The following is a 22,287-nucleotide window of genomic DNA, read 5'->3' as shown; positions in this document are numbered from 1 at the left end:
TTTTGAGTTTCGATATCTCAGCTCTGGAAGGGTCTAGAGCCTCCATTTTTGCGCTCAGGTCAAAGTCTCGCGGCCCTCTATCATAATCCAGAGTTTTGAGAAGATTGGAGAAACTTGATTTTACGCCCGAAAACTGAAAAAAACGTAAGGGGTAACACTGTCGTTTTTTTTTCGGGTCGAAATTTTGAGTTTCGATATCTCAGCTCTGGAAGGGTCTAGAGCCTCCATTTTTGCGCTCAGGTCAAAGTCTCGCGGCCCTCTATCATAATCCAGAGTTTTGAGAAGATTGGAGAAACTTGATTTTTCACCCGAAAACTGAAAAAAACGTAAGGGGTAACACTGTCGTTTTTTTTTCGGGTCGAAATTTTGAGTTTCGATATCTCAGCTCTGGAAGGGTCTAGAGCCTCCATTTTTACGCTCAGGTCAAAGTCTCGCGGCCCTCTATCATAATCCAGAGTTTTGAGAAGATTGGAGAAACTAGATTTTTCGCCCGAAAACTGAAAAAAACGTAAGGGGTAACACTGTCGTTTTTTTTCGGGTCGAAATTTTGAGTTTCGATATCTCAGCTCTGGAAGGGTCTAGAGCCTCCATTTTTGCGCTCAGGTCAAAGTTTTGCGGCCCTCTATCATAATCCAGAGTTTTGAGAAGATTGGAGAAACTTGATTTTTCGCCCGAAAACTGAAAAAAACGTAAGGGGTAACACTGTCGTTTTTTTTCGGGTCGAAATTTTGAGTTTCGATATCTCAGCTCTGGAAGGGTCTAGAGCCTCCATTTTTGCGCTCAGGTCAAAGTCTCGCGGCCCTCTATCATAATCCAGAGTTTTGAGAAGATTGGAGAAACTTGATTTTTCGCCCGAAAACTGAAAAAAACGTAAGGGGTAACACTGTCGTTTTTTTTTCGGGTCGAAATTTTGAGTTTCGATATCTCAGCTCTGGAAGGGTCTAGAGCCTCCATTTTTGCGCTCAGGTCAAAGTCTCGCGGCCCTCTATCATAATCCAGAGTTTTGAGAAGATTGGAGAAACTTGATTTTACGCCCGAAAACTGAAAAAAACGTAAGGGGTAACACTGTCGTTTTTTTTTCGGGTCGAAACTTTGAGTTTCGATATCTCAGCTCTGGAAGGGTCTAGAGCCTCCATTTTTGCGCTCAGGTCAAAGTCTCGCGGCCCTCTATCATAATCCAGAGTTTTGAGAAGATTGGAGAAACTAGATTTTTCGCCCGAAAACTGAAAAAAACGTAAGGGGTAACACTGTCGTTTTTTTTCGGGTCGAAATTTTGAGTTTCGATATCTCAGCTCTGGAAGGGTCTAGAGCCTCCATTTTTGCGCTCAGGTCAAAGTTTTGCGGCCCTCTATCATAATCCAGAGTTTTGAGAAGATTGGAGAAACTTGATTTTTCGCCCGAAAACTGAAAAAAACGTAAGGGGTAACACTGTCGTTTTTTTTTCGGGTCGAAATTTTGAGTTTCGAAATCTCAGCTCTGGAAGGGTCTAGAGCCTCCATTTTTACGCTCAGGTCAAAGTCTCGCGGCCCTCTATCATAATCCAGAGTTTTGAGAAGATTGGAGAAACTTGATTTTTCGCCCGAAAACTGAAAAAAACGTAAGGGGTAACACTGTCGTTTTTTTTTTCGGGTCGAAATTTTGAGTTTCGATATCTCAGCTCTGGAAGGGTCTAGAGCCTCCATTTTTGCGCTCAGGTCAAAGTCTCGCGGCCCTCTATCATAATCCAGAGTTTTGAGAAGATTGGAGAAACTAGATTTTTCGCCCGAAAACTGAAAAAAACGTAAGGGGTAACACTGTCGTTTTTTTTCGGGTCGAAATTTTGAGTTTCGATATCTCAGCTCTGGAAGGGTCTAGAGCCTCCATTTTTGCGCTCAGGTCAAAGTTTTGCGGCCCTCTATCATAATCCAGAGTTTTGAGAAGATTGGAGAAACTTGATTTTTCGCCCGAAAACTGAAAAAAACGTAAGGGGTAACACTGTCGTTTTTTTTCGGGTCGAAATTTTGAGTTTCGATATCTCAGCTCTGGAAGGGTCTAGAGCCTCCATTTTTGCGCTCAGGTCAAAGTCTCGCGGCCCTCTATCATAATCCAGAGTTTTGAGAAGATTGGAGAAACTTGATTTTTCGCCCGAAAACTGAAAAAAACGTAAGGGGTAACACTGTCGTTTTTTTTTCGGGTCGAAATTTTGAGTTTCGATATCTCAGCTCTGGAAGGGTCTAGAGCCTCCATTTTTGCGCTCAGGTCAAAGTCTCGCGGCCCTCTATCATAATCCAGAGTTTTGAGAAGATTGGAGAAACTTGATTTTTCGCCCGAAAACTGAAAAAAACGTAAGGGGTAACACTGTCGTTTTTTTTTCGGGTTGAAATTTTGAGTTTCGATATCTCAGCTCTGGAAGGGTCTAGAGCCTCCATTTTTGCGCTCAAGTCAAAGTCTCGCGGCCCTCTATCATAATCCAGAGTTTTGAGAAGATTGGAGAAACTTGATTTTTCGCCCGAAAACTTAAAAAAAACGAAAGGCGTACCACTGTCGTTTTTTTTTTGGGTCGAAATTTTGAGTTTCGATATCTTAGCTCTGGAAGGGTCTAGAGCCTCCATTTTTGCACTCAGGTTTAAGTCTCATGGCCCTCTATTAGAATCCAGAGTTTTGAGAAGATTGGAGAAACTTAATTTTTCGCCCGAAAAAAAAAACGAAAGGGGTACCACTGTCTTTTTTTTGTGACGAAATTTTTAGTTTCGATATCTCAGCTCTGAAAGGGTCTAGAGCCTCCATTTTTGCACTCAGGTTTAAGTCTCATGGCCAGAGTTTTGAGAGGATTGGAGAAACTTCATTTTTCGCCTAAAAAAAAAAACGAAAGGGGTACCACTGTCATTTTTTTTTTCGGGTCGAAATTTTGAGTTTCGTTATCTCAGCTCTGGAAGGGTCTAGAGCCTCCATTTTTGCACTAAGGTTTAAGTCTCATGGCCCTCTATCATAATCCAGAGTTTTGAGAAGATTGGAGAAACTTAATTTTTCGCCCGAAAAAAAAAACGAAAGGGGTACCACTGTCTTTTTTTTTGTGACGAAATTTTTAGTTTCGATATCTCAGCTCTGAAAGGGTCTAGAGCCTCCATTTTTGCACTCAGGTTTAAGTCTCATGGCCAGAGTTTTGAGAGGATTGGAGAAACTTCATTTTTCGCCTAAAAAAAAAAACGAAAGGGGTACCACTGTCATTTTTTTTTTTCGGGTCGAAATTTTGAGTTTCGATATCTCAGCTCTGGAAGGGTCTAGAGCCTCCATTTTTGCACTAAGGTTTAAGTCTCATGGCCCTCTATCATAATATAGAGTTTTGAGAAGATTGGAGAAACTTGATTTTTCGCCCGAAAACTGAAAAAAACGTAAGGGGTAACACTGTCGTTTTTTTTTCGGGTCGAAATTTTGAGTTTCGATATCTCAGCTCTGGAAGGGTCTAGAGCCTCCATTTTTGCGCTCAGGTCAAAGTCTCGCGGCCCTCTATCATAATCCAGAGTTTTGAGAAGATTGGAGAAACTTGATTTTTCGCCCGAAAACTGAAAAAAACGTAAGGGGTAACACTGTCGTTTTTTTTTTCGGGTCGAAATTTTGAGTTTCGATATCTCAGCTCTGGAAGGGTCTAGAGCCTCCATTTTTGCGCTCAGGTCAAAGTCTCGCGGCCCTCTATCATAATCCAGAGTTTTGAGAAGATTGGAGAAACTAGATTTTTCGCCCGAAAACTGAAAAAAACGTAAGGGGTAACACTGTCGTTTTTTTTCGGGTCGAAATTTTGAGTTTCGATATCTCAGCTCTGGAAGGGTCTAGAGCCTCCATTTTTGCGCTCAGGTCAAAGTCTCGCGGCCCTCTATCATAATCCAGAGTTTTGAGAAGATTGGAGAAACTTGATTTTTCGCCCGAAAACTGAAAAAAACGTAAGGGGTAACACTGTCGTTTTTTTTTTCGGGTCGAAATTTTGAGTTTTGATATCTCAGCTCTGGAAGGGTCTAGAGCCTCCATTTTTGCGCTCAGGTCAAAGTCTCGCGGCCCTCTACCATAATCCAGAGTTTTGAGAAGATTGGAGAAACTTGATTTTTCGCCCGAAAACTGAAAAAAACGTAAGGGGTAACACTGTCGTTTTTTTTCGGGTCAAAATTTTGAGTTTCGATATCTCATCTCTGGAAAGGTCTAGAGCCTCCATTTTTGCGCTCAGGTCAAAGTCTCGCGGCCCTCTATCATAATCCAGAGTTTTGAGAAGATTGGAGAAACTTGATTTTTCGCCCGAAAACTGAAAAAAACGTAAGGGGTAACACTGTCGTTTTTTTTTTCGGGTCGAAATTTTGAGTTTCGATATCTCAGCTCTGGAAGGGTCTAGAGCCTCCATTTTTGCGCTCAGGTCAAAGTCTCGCGGCCCTCTATCATAATCCAGAGTTTTGAGAAGATTGGAGAAACTTGATTTTACGCCCGAAAACTGAAAAAAACGTAAGGGGTAACACTGTCGTTTTTTTTTCGGGTCGAAATTTTGAGTTTCGATATCTCAGCTCTGGAAGGGTCTAGAGCCTCCATTTTTGCGCTCAGGTCAAAGTCTCGCGGCCCTCTATCATAATCCAGAGTTTTGAGAAGATTGGAGAAACTTGATTTTTCACCCGAAAACTGAAAAAAACGTAAGGGGTAACACTGTCGTTTTTTTTTCGGGTCGAAATTTTGAGTTTCGATATCTCAGCTCTGGAAGGGTCTAGAGCCTCCATTTTTACGCTCAGGTCAAAGTCTCGCGGCCCTCTATCATAATCCAGAGTTTTGAGAAGATTGGAGAAACTAGATTTTTCGCCCGAATACTGAAAAAAACGTAAGGGGTAACACTGTCGTTTTTTTTCGGGTCGAAATTTTGAGTTTCGATATCTCAGCTCTGGAAGGGTCTAGAGCCTCCATTTTTGCGCTCAGGTCAAAGTTTTGCGGCCCTCTATCATAATCCAGAGTTTTGAGAAGATTGGAGAAACTTGATTTTTCGCCCGAAAACTGAAAAAAACGTAAGGGGTAACACTGTCGTTTTTTTTCGGGTCGAAATTTTGAGTTTCGATATCTCAGCTCTGGAAGGGTCTAGAGCCTCCATTTTTGCGCTCAGGTCAAAGTCTCGCGGCCCTCTATCATAATCCAGAGTTTTGAGAAGATTGGAGAAACTTGATTTTTCGCCCGAAAACTGAAAAAAACGTAAGGGGTAACACTGTCGTTTTTTTTTCGGGTCGAAATTTTGAGTTTCGATATCTCAGCTCTGGAAGGGTCTAGAGCCTCCATTTTTGCGCTCAGGTCAAAGTCTCGCGGCCCTCTATCATAATCCAGAGTTTTGAGAAGATTGGAGAAACTTGATTTTACGCCCGAAAACTGAAAAAAACGTAAGGGGTAACACTGTCGTTTTTTTTTCGGGTCGAAACTTTGAGTTTCGATATCTCAGCTCTGGAAGGGTCTAGAGCCTCCATTTTTGCGCTCAGGTCAAAGTCTCGTGGCCCTCTATCATAATCCAGAGTTTTGAGAAGATTGGAGAAACTTGATTTTTCGCCCGAAAACTGAAAAAAACGTAAGGGGTAACACTGTCGTTTTTTTTTCGGGTCGAAATTTTGAGTTTCGATATCTCAGCTCTGGAAGGGTCTAGAGCCTCCATTTTTACGCTCAGGTCAAAGTCTCGCGGCCCTCTATCATAATCCAGAGTTTTGAGAAGATTGGAGAAACTTGATTTTTCGCCCGAAAACTGAAAAAAACGTAAGGGGTAACACTGTCGTTTTTTTTTTCGGGTCGAAATTTTGAGTTTCGATATCTCAGCTCTGGAAGGGTCTAGAGCCTCCATTTTTGCGCTCAGGTCAAAGTCTCGCGGCCCTCTATCATAATCCAGAGTTTTGAGAAGATTGGAGAAACTAGATTTTTCGCCCGAAAACTGAAAAAAACGTAAGGGGTAACACTGTCGTTTTTTTTCGGGTCGAAATTTTGAGTTTCGATATCTCAGCTCTGGAAGGGTCTAGAGCCTCCATTTTTGCGCTCAGGTCAAAGTTTTGCGGCCCTCTATCATAATCCAGAGTTTTGAGAAGATTGGAGAAACTTGATTTTTCGCCCGAAAACTGAAAAAAACGTAAGGGGTAACACTGTCGTTTTTTTTCGGGTCGAAATTTTGAGTTTCGATATCTCAGCTCTGGAAGGGTCTAGAGCCTCCATTTTTGCGCTCAGGTCAAAGTCTCGCGGCCCTCTATCATAATCCAGAGTTTTGAGAAGATTGGAGAAACTTGATTTTTCGCCCGAAAACTGAAAAAAACGTAAGGGGTAACACTGTCGTTTTTTTTTCGGGTCGAAATTTTGAGTTTCGATATCTCAGCTCTGGAAGGGTCTAGAGCCTCCATTTTTGCGCTCAGGTCAAAGTCTCGCGGCCCTCTATCATAATCCAGAGTTTTGAGAAGATTGGAGAAACTTGATTTTTCGCCCGAAAACTGAAAAAAACGTAAGGGGTAACACTGTCGTTTTTTTTTCGGGTTGAAATTTTGAGTTTCGATATCTCAGCTCTGGAAGGGTCTAGAGCCTCCATTTTTGCGCTCAAGTCAAAGTCTCGCGGCCCTCTATCATAATCCAGAGTTTTGAGAAGATTGGAGAAACTTGATTTTTCGCCCGAAAACTGAAAAAAACGTAAGGGGTAACACTGTCGTTTTTTTTTCGGGTCGAAATTTTGAGTTTCGATATCTCAGCTCTGGAAGGGTCTAGAGCCTCCATTTTTGCGCTCAGGTCAAAGTCTCGCGGCCCTCTATCATAATCCAGAGTTTTGAGAAGATTGGAGAAACTTGATTTTTCACCCGAAAACTGAAAAAAACTTAAGGGGTAACACTGTCGTTTTTTTTTCGGGTCGAAATTTTGAGTTTCGATATCTCAGCTCTGGAAGGGTCTAGAGCCTCCATTTTTGCGCTCAAGTCAAAGTCTCGCGGCCCTCTATCATAATCCAGAGTTTTGAGAAGATTGGAGAAACTTGATTTTTCGCCCGAAAACTTAAAAAAAACGAAAGGCGTACCACTGTCGTTTTTTTTTTGGGTCGAAATTTTGAGTTTCGATATCTTAGCTCTGGAAGGGTCTAGAGCCTCCATTTTTGCACTCAGGTTTAAGTCTCATGGCCCTCTATTAGAATCCAGAGTTTTGAGAAGATTGGAGAAACTTAATTTTTCGCCCGAAAAAAAAAACGAAAGGGGTACCACTGTCTTTTTTTTGTGACGAAATTTTTAGTTTCGATATCTCAGCTCTGAAAGGGTCTAGAGCCTCCATTTTTGCACTCAGGTTTAAGTCTCATGGCCAGAGTTTTGAGAGGATTGGAGAAACTTCATTTTTCGCCTAAAAAAAAAAACGAAAGGGGTACCACTGTCATTTTTTTTTTCGGGTCGAAATTTTGAGTTTCGTTATCTCAGCTCTGGAAGGGTCTAGAGCCTCCATTTTTGCACTAAGGTTTAAGTCTCATGGCCCTCTATCATAATCCAGAGTTTTGAGAAGATTGGAGAAACTTAATTTTTCGCCCGAAAAAAAAAACGAAAGGGGTACCACTGTCTTTTTTTTTGTGACGAAATTTTTAGTTTCGATATCTCAGCTCTGAAAGGGTCTAGAGCCTCCATTTTTGCACTCAGGTTTAAGTCTCATGGCCAGAGTTTTGAGAGGATTGGAGAAACTTCATTTTTCGCCTAAAAAAAAAAACGAAAGGGGTACCACTGTCATTTTTTTTTTTCGGGTCGAAATTTTGAGTTTCGATATCTCAGCTCTGGAAGGGTCTAGAGCCTCCATTTTTGCACTAAGGTTTAAGTCTCATGGCCCTCTATCATAATATAGAGTTTTGAGAAGATTGGAGAAACTTGATTTTTCGCCCGAAAACTGAAAAAAACGTAAGGGGTAACACTGTCGTTTTTTTTTCGGGTCGAAATTTTGAGTTTCGATATCTCAGCTCTGGAAGGGTCTAGAGCCTCCATTTTTGCGCTCAGGTCAAAGTCTCGCGGCCCTCTATCATAATCCAGAGTTTTGAGAAGATTGGAGAAACTTGATTTTTCGCCCGAAAACTGAAAAAAACGTAAGGGGTAACACTGTCGTTTTTTTTTTCGGGTCGAAATTTTGAGTTTCGATATCTCAGCTCTGGAAGGGTCTAGAGCCTCCATTTTTGCGCTCAGGTCAAAGTCTCGCGGCCCTCTATCATAATCCAGAGTTTTGAGAAGATTGGAGAAACTAGATTTTTCGCCCGAAAACTGAAAAAAACGTAAGGGGTAACACTGTCGTTTTTTTTCGGGTCGAAATTTTGAGTTTCGATATCTCAGCTCTGGAAGGGTCAAGAGCCTCCATTTTTGCGCTCAGGTCAAAGTCTCGCGGCCCTCTATCATAATCCAGAGTTTTGAGAAGATTGGAGAAACTTGATTTTTCGCCCGAAAACTGAAAAAAACGTAAGGGGTAACACTGTCGTTTTTTTTTTCGGGTCGAAATTTTGAGTTTCGATATCTCAGCTCTGGAAGGGTCTAGAGCCTCCATTTTTGCGCTCAGGTCAAAGTCTCGCGACCCTCTATCATAATCCAGAGTTTTGAGAAGATTGGAGAAACTTGATTTTTCGCCCGAAAACTGAAAAAAATGTAAGGGGTAACACTGTCGTTTTTTTTTCGGGTCGAAATTTTGAGTTTCGATATCTCAGCTCTGGAAGGGTCTAGAGCCTCCATTTTTGCGCTCAGGTCAAAGTCTCGCGGCCCTCTATCATAATCCAGAGTTTTGAGAAGATTGGAGAAACTTGATTTTTCGCCCAAAAACTGAAAAAAACGTAAGGGGTAACACTGTCGTTTTTTTTTTCGGGTCGAAATTTTGAGTTTCGATATCTCAGCTCTGGAAGGGTCTAGAGCCTCCATTTTTGCGCTCAGGTCAAAGTCTCGTGGCCCTCTATCATAATCCAGAGTTTTGAGAAGATTGGAGAAACTTGATTTTTCGCCCAAAAACTGAAAAAACTGTAAGGGGTAACACTGTCGGGTTTTTTTTCGGGTCGAAATTTTGAGTTTCGATATCTCAGCTCTGGAAGGGTCTAGAGCCTCCATTTTTGCACTCAGGTCTAAGTCTCATGGCCCTCTATTAGAATCTAGAGTTTTGAGAAGATTGGAGAAACTTTATTTTTCGCCCGATAAAAAAACGAAAGGGGTACCCAGAGTGCTCCCTCCCACAGGTGGAGAAATTTTTGAATTAACAAATAAGAAAAAAATTTACTTTTCCTCTTTTATTATAGAACACATACAAACTACTTAGGCAAGGCGCTATTGCCTTACACATCTCTCTCCATGACGGTGAGAGACACATTTATACATTGGGCAGTAAATGAACCAAGAACATCTGATCTAACATTAACACACATAACTATCACAAAACTTAAAGCTCTTACTGCAATAACACAACTCTCAATAAAAAAATACCCATAAAATTACACATAACCTGCAGCAGTCTTGTCTGTCTTCTCATTAGCAACAGAATTTTTGTCTACTTATATTCTATACTTGAGTTTACATTTTTTTAAATGAATTTGACTAATAAAAAGTGTGGATTGGTGCTTTATCCTGGCTTTTTAAAATAGTTGAATGAATGATCGCGAGATGCGATCGTAGATCAGAACGCCCGCAGGATAGAGGAGAATGAGTCAACTCTGAAAATTAATTAAGCATTTTGGTCATGTTAAAGGGTGTATTGGATGGGCTTTTATTCCGGGTTTGGTTTTATTTGTTGGAAAAATAAATATAGAAATATAATTTGACACAAGAGGGCAGTAAAGCCCTATTTATGGTTGTGAGTTTAAACTAAACGTGACATCTACACGTTTTCCAAAGTGGACCAACGTGATTATTTCACGTCTTGTCGTGATACGGGTTGGGCACTGAAGTTACAGGAGTTTCTTCTCATTGCTAAGCAATGGAGCTAGGTCGAGTATTTAAAAGGTTATGGTTAACACGGTTAACGTGGTTTAACATCGATGTAATACGTTGTTTTTAGCGTACCTTTTGCTTAAACGAGGAGCTGGGGGGACGCCGGAAAAATAGACATTTTACTCATTAGCCTGCTTCATTAAAAACGTGACATTTAGACATTTTCTTCGGCGTGGATCCATGCAAATGAATCATTTTCACCTTGAAAATAATAAAAGTTTTGTTGTTTTTTTTTGTGGTTTTTTTTTGTTTTTTGCATTTTAAATAATAGAACATTTCTCAGTGATCGTAAATAAAACAAAATTCCATTTTCTCGGTTTAATGAAAACCAATAGGTCGTTATGGCAGAGGCGAATAACGCAAACGACTAAATAAATAGTCTAGAAATAAATTGTCAAAATATCGACGTAATTCGAATCAATAAGGTTTGATGTTGTTTTAGAGCTATGAATTATCTTCAACTTGCATATTGGTCATTTAACTCCCCTGTGATGTCTCTTGGTGTATTTAGTATCAGTACTCTCAACTGAAACTTTTGTTATGTCTACTATACTATTATTATTATTTCACCAATTTCATGTTTTTATTTGGATTAAGGGTAAATATAAAAATATATTATTTTAGTGTTTATGTGTGACGTTACATCCTGTAAATCTTATTCTACTTGAAAAAGAATATGAGATATATTATTGTACATTTATATTTACTTTTTCCATAGGCAATCATAAATGCCCTGTCTGTCTCCTGGCTGGGATATCTCCTCACAGGAGGCTGAGCAGGTCTTCCTTTCTGGATTATCATTGCAGGTCAGAGTAGATTATTCATTATTTTTGCACAATGCCCCGTGCACCCTTTTGTTACTGATAATTCTGTCACAGTAACACAACTGTGACTGTTCTCTGATAACTATTTCAGTGAAGTGGAAGATTTTAACTGACAAATTGACAAACAATTGAGGAAAGAAAGGAGACCATTCAATTGTTGGCTGTTACTTTTACATTTACACATTTGGACTCTGGAATTAGATGTCAGTAACATGAATATTCAATTTGACTTTCTCTCTCTCTACAACTCCAACATTTCATAACTGTTTAGTGTTAAATCTGAAATATATATTTGAACATGTTAAACTCATTTGTATCTCTCTCTCTGTCTCTCTCTCTCTCAGAGTTGAAGCCATTCCTGCAGCAACTGGTGGAAAACGGGGGATCTTTTTGGTGCTTTTATAATTTATCTATTTATCTAACATAAATCATTTTGTTCTTTCGTATAATATAAATAAATACATATGTATATATAAATAAATTCATGCTTGAATCATTCTCGAGTTTTGCCTTCTGATATTCTGGCCATATCATTTAGTGACTGCATGTGCTGATTCCATCGTTATTTTATCTGATAATGAGCAAATTAGTTAAACTTGAGTAGGTTAATCAATATACAGCATAATTCAAGAAACTAGGGCTCACACCACTTTTCAGTTGAATAAGATTGATATACATTTTTAATTTGTTTTGTATAAATTTACATTTTTGTAAATGTCTCTGATGCATTTTGAATAAAAAAACACATTTTATAAAAATACTCCTGAGATTAAATGTCTTTCGAACTATGTACGTACAAACTAAAACAAGGGTCCTAAAGCTGCAGCCTCCGATTGTGCAGGGATTTGCTCTGAACAACTGACATTGGTTATTTTAACAAAAAGTTATCACACTTGCATAAATGGGTCATTTTTTAACCATATGTGTAAACTTGATGTATTAACACAAAATATTACATTAAAAAATCATTTGTGACCAAGATATTTTGAACTATGATGATATTTTGATATGTTAAACTCATAAAACCTGTACAGAAGAGGAAGCGAGAGATTAACTGTTTTTTTATGTATTCGAATATTGTGCAAAAGTTCATTTATTTCGGTAATTCAACATAGCTATATGCCGTAATCATCAAATTTATAACACATAAAGGCATGAAATATCTCACTTTGCTTATAATGACTAATGAGTAGATTATATATTAGTATATGATTTAAGGTTTAAATAAATTCCATTCTGCAATTTCAAAGTAATTTGCTATAACAGGCATTAACAGGTGAATTCTTAATTTGTAAAAATGCAATATTTCAATAACCACATAGAAAGAAATGTTTAAAAAAGTTTTTTTAAATTATTTTTTAGAAGGGATAACTATAAGTGCAGTTTGGATCCCATATAATTAAGAAAGAGATAAAAACTCATTTTAGTTTAAGTATAGATGCTCCCTTATATGTTTATTATAGTAAAACCATGATTATTGATTACCATTTGTAACAGAAATACAAGAGAAATACAAAAATATCGTTTTAAGGTACATTGTTTACTTGTCATTAACTTACAAAACCAGTGAGCAATGCAAACGTATTGTCTAATACAGCTGTTAAGGGAGTGCTTGTGATTTAGACGATTCCAAGCCTGCCAAAGCGTCACAATTTAACTGCACCAATAATCTGTAGTGCCACATCTCTACACAAATAACCTCATCTTTATTATAAATCAATAACTACTATGATAACAACCATAAACATATTCCGACAGGAAGCAGCGGCATTTTGAGCATGTGTACACGTCACGAATCACATCAAATTGAGTCACGTGCCGTCTTTGGACATGGGCGAGGCTTCCGACGTCACACATGGATGGGCGTGGCTTCTGACGTCACACGTGGATGGGCGTGGCTTCTGACGTCACACTTGGATGTGGGCCGGGTTGGATATCCACCGCAGGATGCAGCGAGCTGTAGTTGACAAAATGTGGGATCTATCTCCCATTGATTTTGTGGGAAAAATAAAATATATTTGTTACCGTGTATTTGTGTGTTATGGGTATAAAAAACAATATTCTCAAATATTTTACAACACACTTATGTATGTAATGTCTGTAGTAAGTGTAACACTGAACAAAAAAGGCCCAAGTCATTATGATGAATGGAGAAGAAGTGTTTTCCATTGATCATAGTGTTTTCCATTGAGCACATCAGTGTTCAACTGGTTCTTATAAATGTCTATTCATATGATGGTTTGTGCGTGTCATTTGAAAACAAAATACCATTTTGAGAAGAAATAACATTGTTTTGAATATAAAGTTTCATTTTGCAGGAGAATTGAGGGGTTTTGCCAATTGTGTGAGTGTTTTTAGATTTGTGTGTAGAGTTCTGAGAATATGAGGCATTCTTTCAGAAAATGTGTGTAAACAATCCAGAAAAACTGTAAATATATATGTTTTACAGTAATACTAGTAGTTTTACTGTAATACTGCTAGAAAAGGGTCAATTTGTGGTGATGTTACAGTAATTTACTGAGACGTTCCACAACTGTACATACTGTACTGTAAGTTTGAGGGACCATAAATGATATTACACTTACCGCTTCTCTTTTCTGAATGTCCTGACAATGGAGGCCACAGAGAACCTGCTTATATTTGGTTGAACACGTAGTCCTGCCTCCCTCATACTCATTCCATGAACCAGAACATGGTGTATGATTGTTGCTCTAATTTCATTGGAAATGATGGCTCTTGTTCTTCCTCCTCCTCTATCTCTTCCTCCTCCATCTCTTCCTCCTCCTCCTCCGTCTCTTCCTCCTCCTCCTCCTCCACCATCGTCTCATCCTCCTCCTCCTCGTCCACGTCCACATCCACGTCCACTTCCACGTCCACTGTCTCTCATGCCCTCCATTGTGAAAACCACACATGCCATTTCTTCTTCTTCTTCTTCATGTTTAATGGCGATTAACTCCTAAGAAGCATTATCGCCACCTACTGTGCTGCTAGATGGCAAATTAACCTTGGGTGATGAGTCTGGTTTCAAAAAAACAAAAAAAAAAACCTTTCTACCTATATCATCCCACATACATCAACATTCATTATCATACCTGCAATAGAGGTTTCATTGGGCTTCATCCGGCGCTGCGTGTTCAGCTCCTCCGTCCACACTCATCCCCCATGGCAGGTTCAACATTACACTCTTATTATAATCTATATCCCAAACCTGAATCATATATGAATGTAAATAATGCTCTGTATATCTGTCTATCCATGAAACCTTTTCCTAGAATATCCTCACTCTTCATTCTTTCCTCTCCATTCTTCAAATGACTGAATAACACATCCCGAAAAATATTATATTTACTACAACTAAATAATACATGACAAACATTTTCAGATACACCACATTCATCACATAATCCAGTCTCATGTAATCCCATAATTGCCAGTGTTGAGTTTAACCCTGTATGTCCCAGTCTTAAAGGAACACTCCGACTTTTTGGGACTTTAGCCTATTCACCTTACCCCCCAGAGTTAGATAAGTCCATACATACCTTTTTCATCTCCGTGCGTGCTATAAGTCTGTTTGACGCACCCACCGCTAGCCTAGCTTAGCACAAAGACTGGATGTGAATGGTTGCAGCTTTCATACTAATCCAAATGAGTGACAAAATAACGCAAACGTTTTCCTATACATGTTGTGGTTTGTATAGTCACAGAGTGTGCAAATATCAAGGCCATATGAGACACAGACATCTTTTAACCGTATAAATATTATATTTTCTGAAGGCGAAGCACTGCTACTTGGGCAGAGTGATAACCATCACCTGAGACGCACCGTGACGAGGAGCAGTTCGCTCAGTGTTGGAGTAAGAGTCAGCAATTACTAACGTTAGATAGAAAAGCATACCCAGATAGCAAACTGACATTGGATCAACGTGGAAACGACGTCTCTCATGACATTGAAACAACGTTGATTTTGCTCATCGAATTAACGTTGAACCAACGTCAGACGCGGCATTCTTCAAAGCTAAATGAAAATCGAAAATTGGTTTGCTTTCATAACGTTGAAACAACGCGTTGATTTCATGTTGATTTTTCGTTAGTTTTGAAAGAATGACGCGTCTGACGTTGGTTCAACGTTAATTCGATGAGCAAAACAATGTCAGATCAACGTTGTTTCGATGTCATATTTCCACGTTGATTCAATGTCAGTTTGCTATCTGGGTAGTTTATCATGGGTGTTTGCTTTATTGTATGAGCTGTGACAAACAGGGGAGACCCCATGTTTCATTGATTTCCAACCAAAAACGCACCCAGATTTATAAATATCACATGAATAAATAATTATTATTACAGGAATCAATATATTTTAAATGCTATTTATTAGCTGAACCAAACGTATTCAACAGTAGCCTATATAATATACAGTATAATTGCATTACTATAGGATAGAATAAGGGGAAAGTAATAGCACAAATTGTTTTTGCACAATGAACTCACAGCCTATCGTACCCTTTTGCACGCTCAAGTTCGTTATTTCCATGGTTATTTCAAATTTAGGCTACTAGGCGCGCCGCGCGCAGGGTGCAAGTTCAACGCGGTGAACACGCTCGTTTTTTTTCCAAGCGCGTCCGCACCGCATCAAGATAAAAACATATTCATACCCTAATCATATAATAGTGTCACTAATGTTACATTAGCTCTGGCTAATGGCACTGTTTTAGTAGGTCATCTAAAAACATAACGGAACAATTACCTCAGCCGCAGGTGATCCACTTGTCCTGTCTGTGCTATAAATGGGATGGCCGTATCCTTCAGCACATTATGGTCCGTGTGGCAAATTCCATTTTTTCAAAATAGTCGTCCATTGAAATGTACAGAGCAAACATAATGTCCCTTGATAATCTATTTAGGTGTGTTTGAATAAATATCCAGAGTAAGTTAGCCATTTCTTCATCCAGTCAGCGTTTTTAGTTGGAATTCTGTGAAACATGGTATTACCTCCCCTGTTTACTGTCGCAGCTATTTACAATAGAGCGAAAACCCATGACTCTATACTACGCTTTTACTATTTATAAATTGCTGACTCTGTTACCCAAACACTGAGCGAACTCTCCGCTCCTCACCACGGCGTGTCTCAGGTGATGCGGTTATTACTCCGTCAAAGTAGCAAAAATTACTGCAGTTTTTTTAGAAGTAATACTGCATGTAGAAAATGCAGTTTTTTGGACACGAAAAAACTGCATTATTGCAGTATACAGTAGTTGGATTAGTTGCAACATAACTGCGGTAGTATTACAATAATACTGCAATATAACTGCGGTAGTATTACAATAATACTGCAATATAACTGTGGTAATACTGCAATATAACTGCAGTAGTACTCCAATAATATTGCAATATAACTGCAGTAGTACTCCAATAATATTGCAATATAACTGCAGTAATACTGCAATATAACTGCAGAAGTACTCCAATAATATTGCAATATAACTGCAGTAGTACTCCAATAATATTGCAATATAACTGCGGTAATACTGCAATATAACTGCAGTAGTACTACAATAATACTGCAATATAACTGCAGTAGTACTACAATAATACTGCAGTAGTACTACAATAATACTGCAATATAACTGCAGTAGTACTGCAATAATACTGCAATATAACTGCAGTAGTACTGCAATATAACTGCAATATAACTGCGGTAGATCTGCAATATAAGTGCAGTAGTTCTACAATAATACTGCAATATAACTGCAGTAGTACTACAATAATACTGCAATATAACTGCGGTAGATCTGCAATATAAGTGCAGTAGTACTACAATATAACTGCGGTAGTACTGCAATAATACTGCAATATAGCTGCGGTAGCACTGCAATACATAATTCGACTAAAGTACAATACTACTGAAATGCAATACAAATAAAATGCTGTACAATACGATTGGAATACAACCAGAATATCCCAAATAAGTTCACACATCTGCAATAATGAATTAAGGTACAAAACAGTGAATGTCTCAAACTGCAATGCAACAAATAACGTGATTTTTCTTTTTATTTTATTTCAAATAACAGGCTGAGAGTTAGACAATGTATTTAAAGTGTTTATTTACAAATCATGCATACATCTTCCCCCACATTATTCAGAGAAGTTGTGTTTTTTGAAGAGCTTATTCTTATTCCACTTCGTTCTTTTCACTGCCTTCATCTCAGATGTGGAAACACAATTTTGGAAGTAGTCTGTAATAAACAAACAAAAAGAATCAGAGACAATCTTTTCAGTTACTCTTCACCACAGGCATATATTATGCTTAAAATGAATCTGCAAGTTAATGCAGGAACACGCCACTGTTTTTTGAAATAGGAGTTATTCAATGGAATTAATATTGTGCCATAATTAAACAAACAAATCCAGCATTTGCAAACAAACTCAATCTGCTTTGTAAAGGAAAACTCGACTCATAAACAAAGCAAGCAATGTGCAAGTGAAAAGGTCAATTTGAGCGAAAATGCAGTGTGAGACACTTGGTAGGGACACAAATTATTGGATTTTGGCCGATATTCGATATGCCGATATTTGCAAACTCATTTTGGCTGATACCGATATTTATACACATTTCCCCCCATATAATAATATATATATATAAAAAAATACATGCATGGCCCGTGTACTTTTTCGTTCATTCATTATTCTATTTCGGAATGAAAGATGACATTTAAAAAAGGGTGCAACTTGGTTTTTTGTTTAAAAGAAAAAATCAGAAATGGCTGTATTTTGTTTTCCAAATGTATTGTTGTCATCAAACAATAGTATTAGAAAATTGGACGATATTTCCGATCGTTTTTTAATCTGTAATATTTATTTGTACGTTTATTGTATTTCAAATGACTCGTAGCTGAAAAGTGATGGTCCGCCGAAGATTGATGGCCGGCCGCGGGAACGCGCGCCGCGTGTTACAGGTGTACCGCCCATTCACTTTACGAATGCAGTTGCTTTTATGTGGATCAAGCAGACATAACGTGCAAATAAACATCACTCACCCAGTACAACCATTATTACAACCAACCTTCAGTGATTGAAGCCTCTACTTGAAGAGTTCAGATGCAAAAGCCTCTAAATGCCATTTGAAATTTTCTTCTAAAATGACCATTTTTATCAAGCTTGTATATTTAAGTTCAGTAATTCACAGTAAAGTGAAATTTCTGAACTTAAATATACAAGCTTGATAAAAATGATAATTTTAGAAGAAAATTTCAAATGGCACTTAGAGGCTTTTGCATCTGAACTCTTCACTTATTGTTTGAAAGGTTATTTCTGCCCTGAAATGTGTTGCTTATATTAATGAGGTTAAATCTGACTGATTATTACTCACCCAGTACTTTTGACCTATTAAAATACCTGTAAAGGGCCAATACAACTAGGGCTGTGCCATATCATACCGTCCACGATAATACCGGTATAAAATTTTACATGATAAAAAAATTGTCATATCGCGATATTGATGATATGATGACGTATGGCGTGTTTACGTTACTTAGCGCGCGCACAACAACACAGCAGCATGTCAGCCTCCGGATCAGATCAAGATTTAGTTCCTAAAAAGGGAGCTACTTCAATAGTATGGAAGTTGTTTGAGTACAAGAGGTCAGATCTCCAACAACACAATTTTTGTCAAATATGCATGTAAACTCGTTTCACCACTTCCCTACTAGCGTACATTTTGCATTCGCCTAATCTTCCTTCAGAGTTTCCGCAGTTCGGGTACAACACTAGCCAACGCGATTAAACTCTTTCTAAGATGATTCAATGTTACTATTATTATATTTGATCTGTAAATAAAATGTCTATGGTTTCGCATAAAACAACTTTATCTTGCTGGACTTTATTGCTGTAACTAAATCATCATGTTACTTTCTACCGGCCGGGTGTCTGTTAGAGCACAACACTAGAGTCAGAGCACTATTGTTCATCACGCGCACAGTAACTGAAATGTAAAACTGTTAAAAGAAAGGACTCAATAAACGATTGCATAGATAGATACTGTATATTATAAACGACGCTACGCATCAATATTTATTTCCTTTGTGCTTTGAACTGTTCAGTGCGGAGTACTCGACGCGCTGCGCGTGCGCGCTGTGACTCCGTGTTGCTTCAAGCGCATCATTCAGCGCTCGGGATGCGCATAAGCGCTGTGCGATATATTGGAGCCTTTCATATCATAATACTTTTGCGCAATGAAAGATTATTAATAGCCTTTGTTCTGTCCTATCGATCATATGTTGCTGCCTCATTAAACAGCTGTGCTATAGATTTTAAACATGCCTCAATTTTATAATAGACTATGCTATATAATAATTAATCCTTTTGATTTGTTACCTTGTTTTTTTCATGAGTGTACAATACAAAGAGCAATGTGTAAAGTTTTACCAGATTTAGTGTTACAATTGTCTCTTATTTATTCCCCACTAAATGTTTTTTTCCCTAAATGTTCAGATTTTATACAATTATTGTATAAATTAGGTATTGTATACCTCATTTGATGCTAATCCAAAAAAGATGCAAGGCAACTGTTTGCACTAATGCTGCTGCCAGCCAGCTGCAATCACCAATAAAACATTGTTTCATATATATTTTTTCTATATCGTGATAAATATCATTATCGCAAATATTCTTGAAATATCGTGATATAATTTTTAGGCTATATCGCCCACCCCTAAATACAACCATTATAATGCAGTATTTTACCTGCCAAAAAGTGATCACTTGATTTAAAAAAACAACACATTTCAGAGCTAGATGGACTCTAATTTGACAAACGAACAAATTGAATGGTCTGAAAGTTAACTGGAGATGTTTTATTATTTTGTATTGGTACATCCTTGCCGCGAAGATGTTTTAAAAAGTGTTGGGGAGAATATTGAACATGGCAAAGGAGTGGTGAGTGGTGATATGTGTTAATGTGAACGCCCCTCATCAGCGCTCCGCTGGCGGAGGGTGGAAAATAGGCACAATACCGGCTCTGAGTCATTTGAAATTATGAAATTATGACTATTTTTGATCTAAAAAACATACTAACATAAGGGCAACCCAGGAAACATTATAAAATAATAATAAATAAAAAAAATGTCAGGGGACCTTTAAAACTGCTCTAATGAGGACACTCGACAAAACTGACATTTTGGCACATATTGTGTGTGTGTTATGGTTTGTTCAAGCCTGAAAAATAACTCGATACTGAAGCGCACCTTTTCCTCCACACAGCTGGACATTTAAGTTGCTGGCGCTCATGCTACGTTCATGGTCGTTACGTGCGCATAGTATATCCACCACATATTGGCAAGACTCATCGGCAGAGATATTACTATCGGCCGATACCGATGATCATTAAGCTTTTATCGGCTGATACCGATGTCGTGCTGATGTCATCGTGCGTCCCTAACACTTGGCTTTATATAAGAGATCTCGGCTCAATTTTCTCACAAATGCAGTTGAGCTACTTCCTCTTCTAAAACAGTAGACAGCGCTAAACTAAGTGATTAATTTAGTCTCCCAGAAGAAGCCCACTTGCCTTTGCATACAGCTGTGGAAAATGACCAGTGAACAGGTGTTTACTGTATCTTACTCCATCTATAATGAACCTTTTTGAGGTTTTCTTTAGCAAAATGTTATTCTATATCTAGACATATCCATATTAGATTTAATCTTATTGAATTACATCCTATTTATGTTAATTTATGGTTTATTGTTCAGCATTAATAATGAGTTTGACTTTGAACACTCCAAATAAAAAGTTAAATTACTCACCCTCATGTCATTTCAACCCCGCAAGACACGGGGAACACAACTGAAGATATTTTTGATGAAATCTTTCTGTCACTCCATTGACAGTCTATACAATTTGCCCAATAACATGTATTTCTGGAAAAAAGCAGAGACACACAATTTTTAAAGTCTGTGAGTGCATATTTGTTTCACCCCAGCCATCGTCTTCTGTTTTTAGTTGTTACCAGTAGCCTACATATTCCTGGAAATAGCAATCACACAAAAAAAGTAAGTTAGCCTACTTAAAAAAAAAAAAAAATTCTTTTCTGCACATAATGTCAAACTACTGAACATATTTGCTTGTATTTTCCAGTAAGTTAGTGTCTGATATTTCTAATATTCCTGATATTAAATTTAAATAAGTCACCGTGAGCACTTCATACAATACAGATAGTTTTTAAAAAAATGCGTGAAGTGATAGACAATATGCTGCAAAGGGTAAACATAAGTTACACAATCTGCTGTGACGCAATTAACACTAACGTTAAACAGTGTAACGTTAAACCGGAGAATGGTAAAACTAACATTACAGAATAGAAGCGGCGTTTCCTCTTATTTTCCCACCGGGCTGAACAACATATACGTAAAGTCTTTTTTACACCAATCTAAAATAAAAAAGAGAAATATGAGGACATTATATGTTATAATTTACTCACCTCTAAGCTGAATGACTTGACAAGGCCTCGCGCAATGAACTTCTTTTCTTCCAGAAAACGCTTCTCTTCCATTCCACTTGTTAATGACCGTCGTCACCACGAGTAATGCTGGCATGTCTTTGTGTTTTAATTGTGATAGTTCATAAATATGAACCTATATGAACGATAATTTCAGTGAGGAAATCAACCAAACCATATTTTATGGAGCAGACACTACGCGGAAAGACGCTGACTAACAGTAATGAGCATCAGCTGCTCTCGAGACTCGTTGTCAGCACAACGCCCGCGGCGCGTGCGCGCGAAGGAAGCTCTGGTCACATGGGCTTTGTCTCGCACAAAACAGCAGAACTGCAGTACAGTTTAATATTGGTAGGCCAAGACTTCAGATGCAAAAAACAAAAACTTCATCTGTCTTTTTTTGCTCCTTTATTTAGGTTCAGTAATTTCACTTTTTAATGGCAAAACTGATATCATTGCCTGAGAGCCCAATAAAAACAAAAAGATACAAAAAAATTGATTAGTTTTCTCTATCAAAAAAAGTCTATCACTTTTTAAAGTGTATCACTGAACTGAAGTTATTGCTACTACTTCATTATACTGCAAATCTACAGTTGTACTGCAGTTTTACTTCACTATTCTGAAGTTGTACTTTTTGTACTGCTGTTTTACTGCAGTTGCACTTCAATGTACTCTAGTCACATTGTATCTATACTGCAGTTATACTTTGTTAATACTGCAAATCTACAGTTGTACTGCAGTCACATTATATCTATACTGCAGTTATACTTTTACTGCAAATCTACAGTTGTACTGCAGTTTTACTTCACTATTCTGAAGTTCTACTTTTTGTACTGTCGTTTTACTGCAGTTGCACTTCAATGTACTACAGTCACATTGTATCTATACTGCAGTTATACTTCGTTAAATCTACAGTTGTACTGCAGTCACATTGTATCTATACTGCAGTTATACTTTGTTAATACTGCAAATCTACAGTTGTACTGCAGTTTTACTTCACTATTCTGAAGTTCTACTTTTTGTACTGTGGTTTTACTGCAGTTG

At 38.1% G+C, this 22,287-nt stretch overlaps 1 long non-coding RNA gene across 1 annotated transcript; it reads left to right on the top strand.

Annotated features, from left to right (window-relative positions):
• Positions 1 to 9,811: 9,811 nt before the first annotated feature.
• Positions 9,812 to 11,540, top strand: LOC148966927 (uncharacterized). Its single transcript, XR_016150068.1, has 3 exons — positions 9,812 to 10,732; positions 10,842 to 10,953; positions 11,095 to 11,540. It is a non-coding gene; the product is annotated as an uncharacterized LOC148966927 (long non-coding RNA).
• Positions 11,541 to 22,287: the final 10,747 nt, after the last annotated feature.

Source organism: Pimephales promelas, chromosome 24 (assembly GCF_988280905.1).
Source record: "Pimephales promelas chromosome 24, fPimPro1.hap1.1, whole genome shotgun sequence".
Taxonomy (NCBI): Eukaryota; Metazoa; Chordata; class Actinopteri; order Cypriniformes; family Leuciscidae; genus Pimephales; species Pimephales promelas.
The sequence above is the reverse complement of the archived record's forward strand: the minus strand, read 5'-3'. Positions and strand labels throughout refer to the sequence as shown.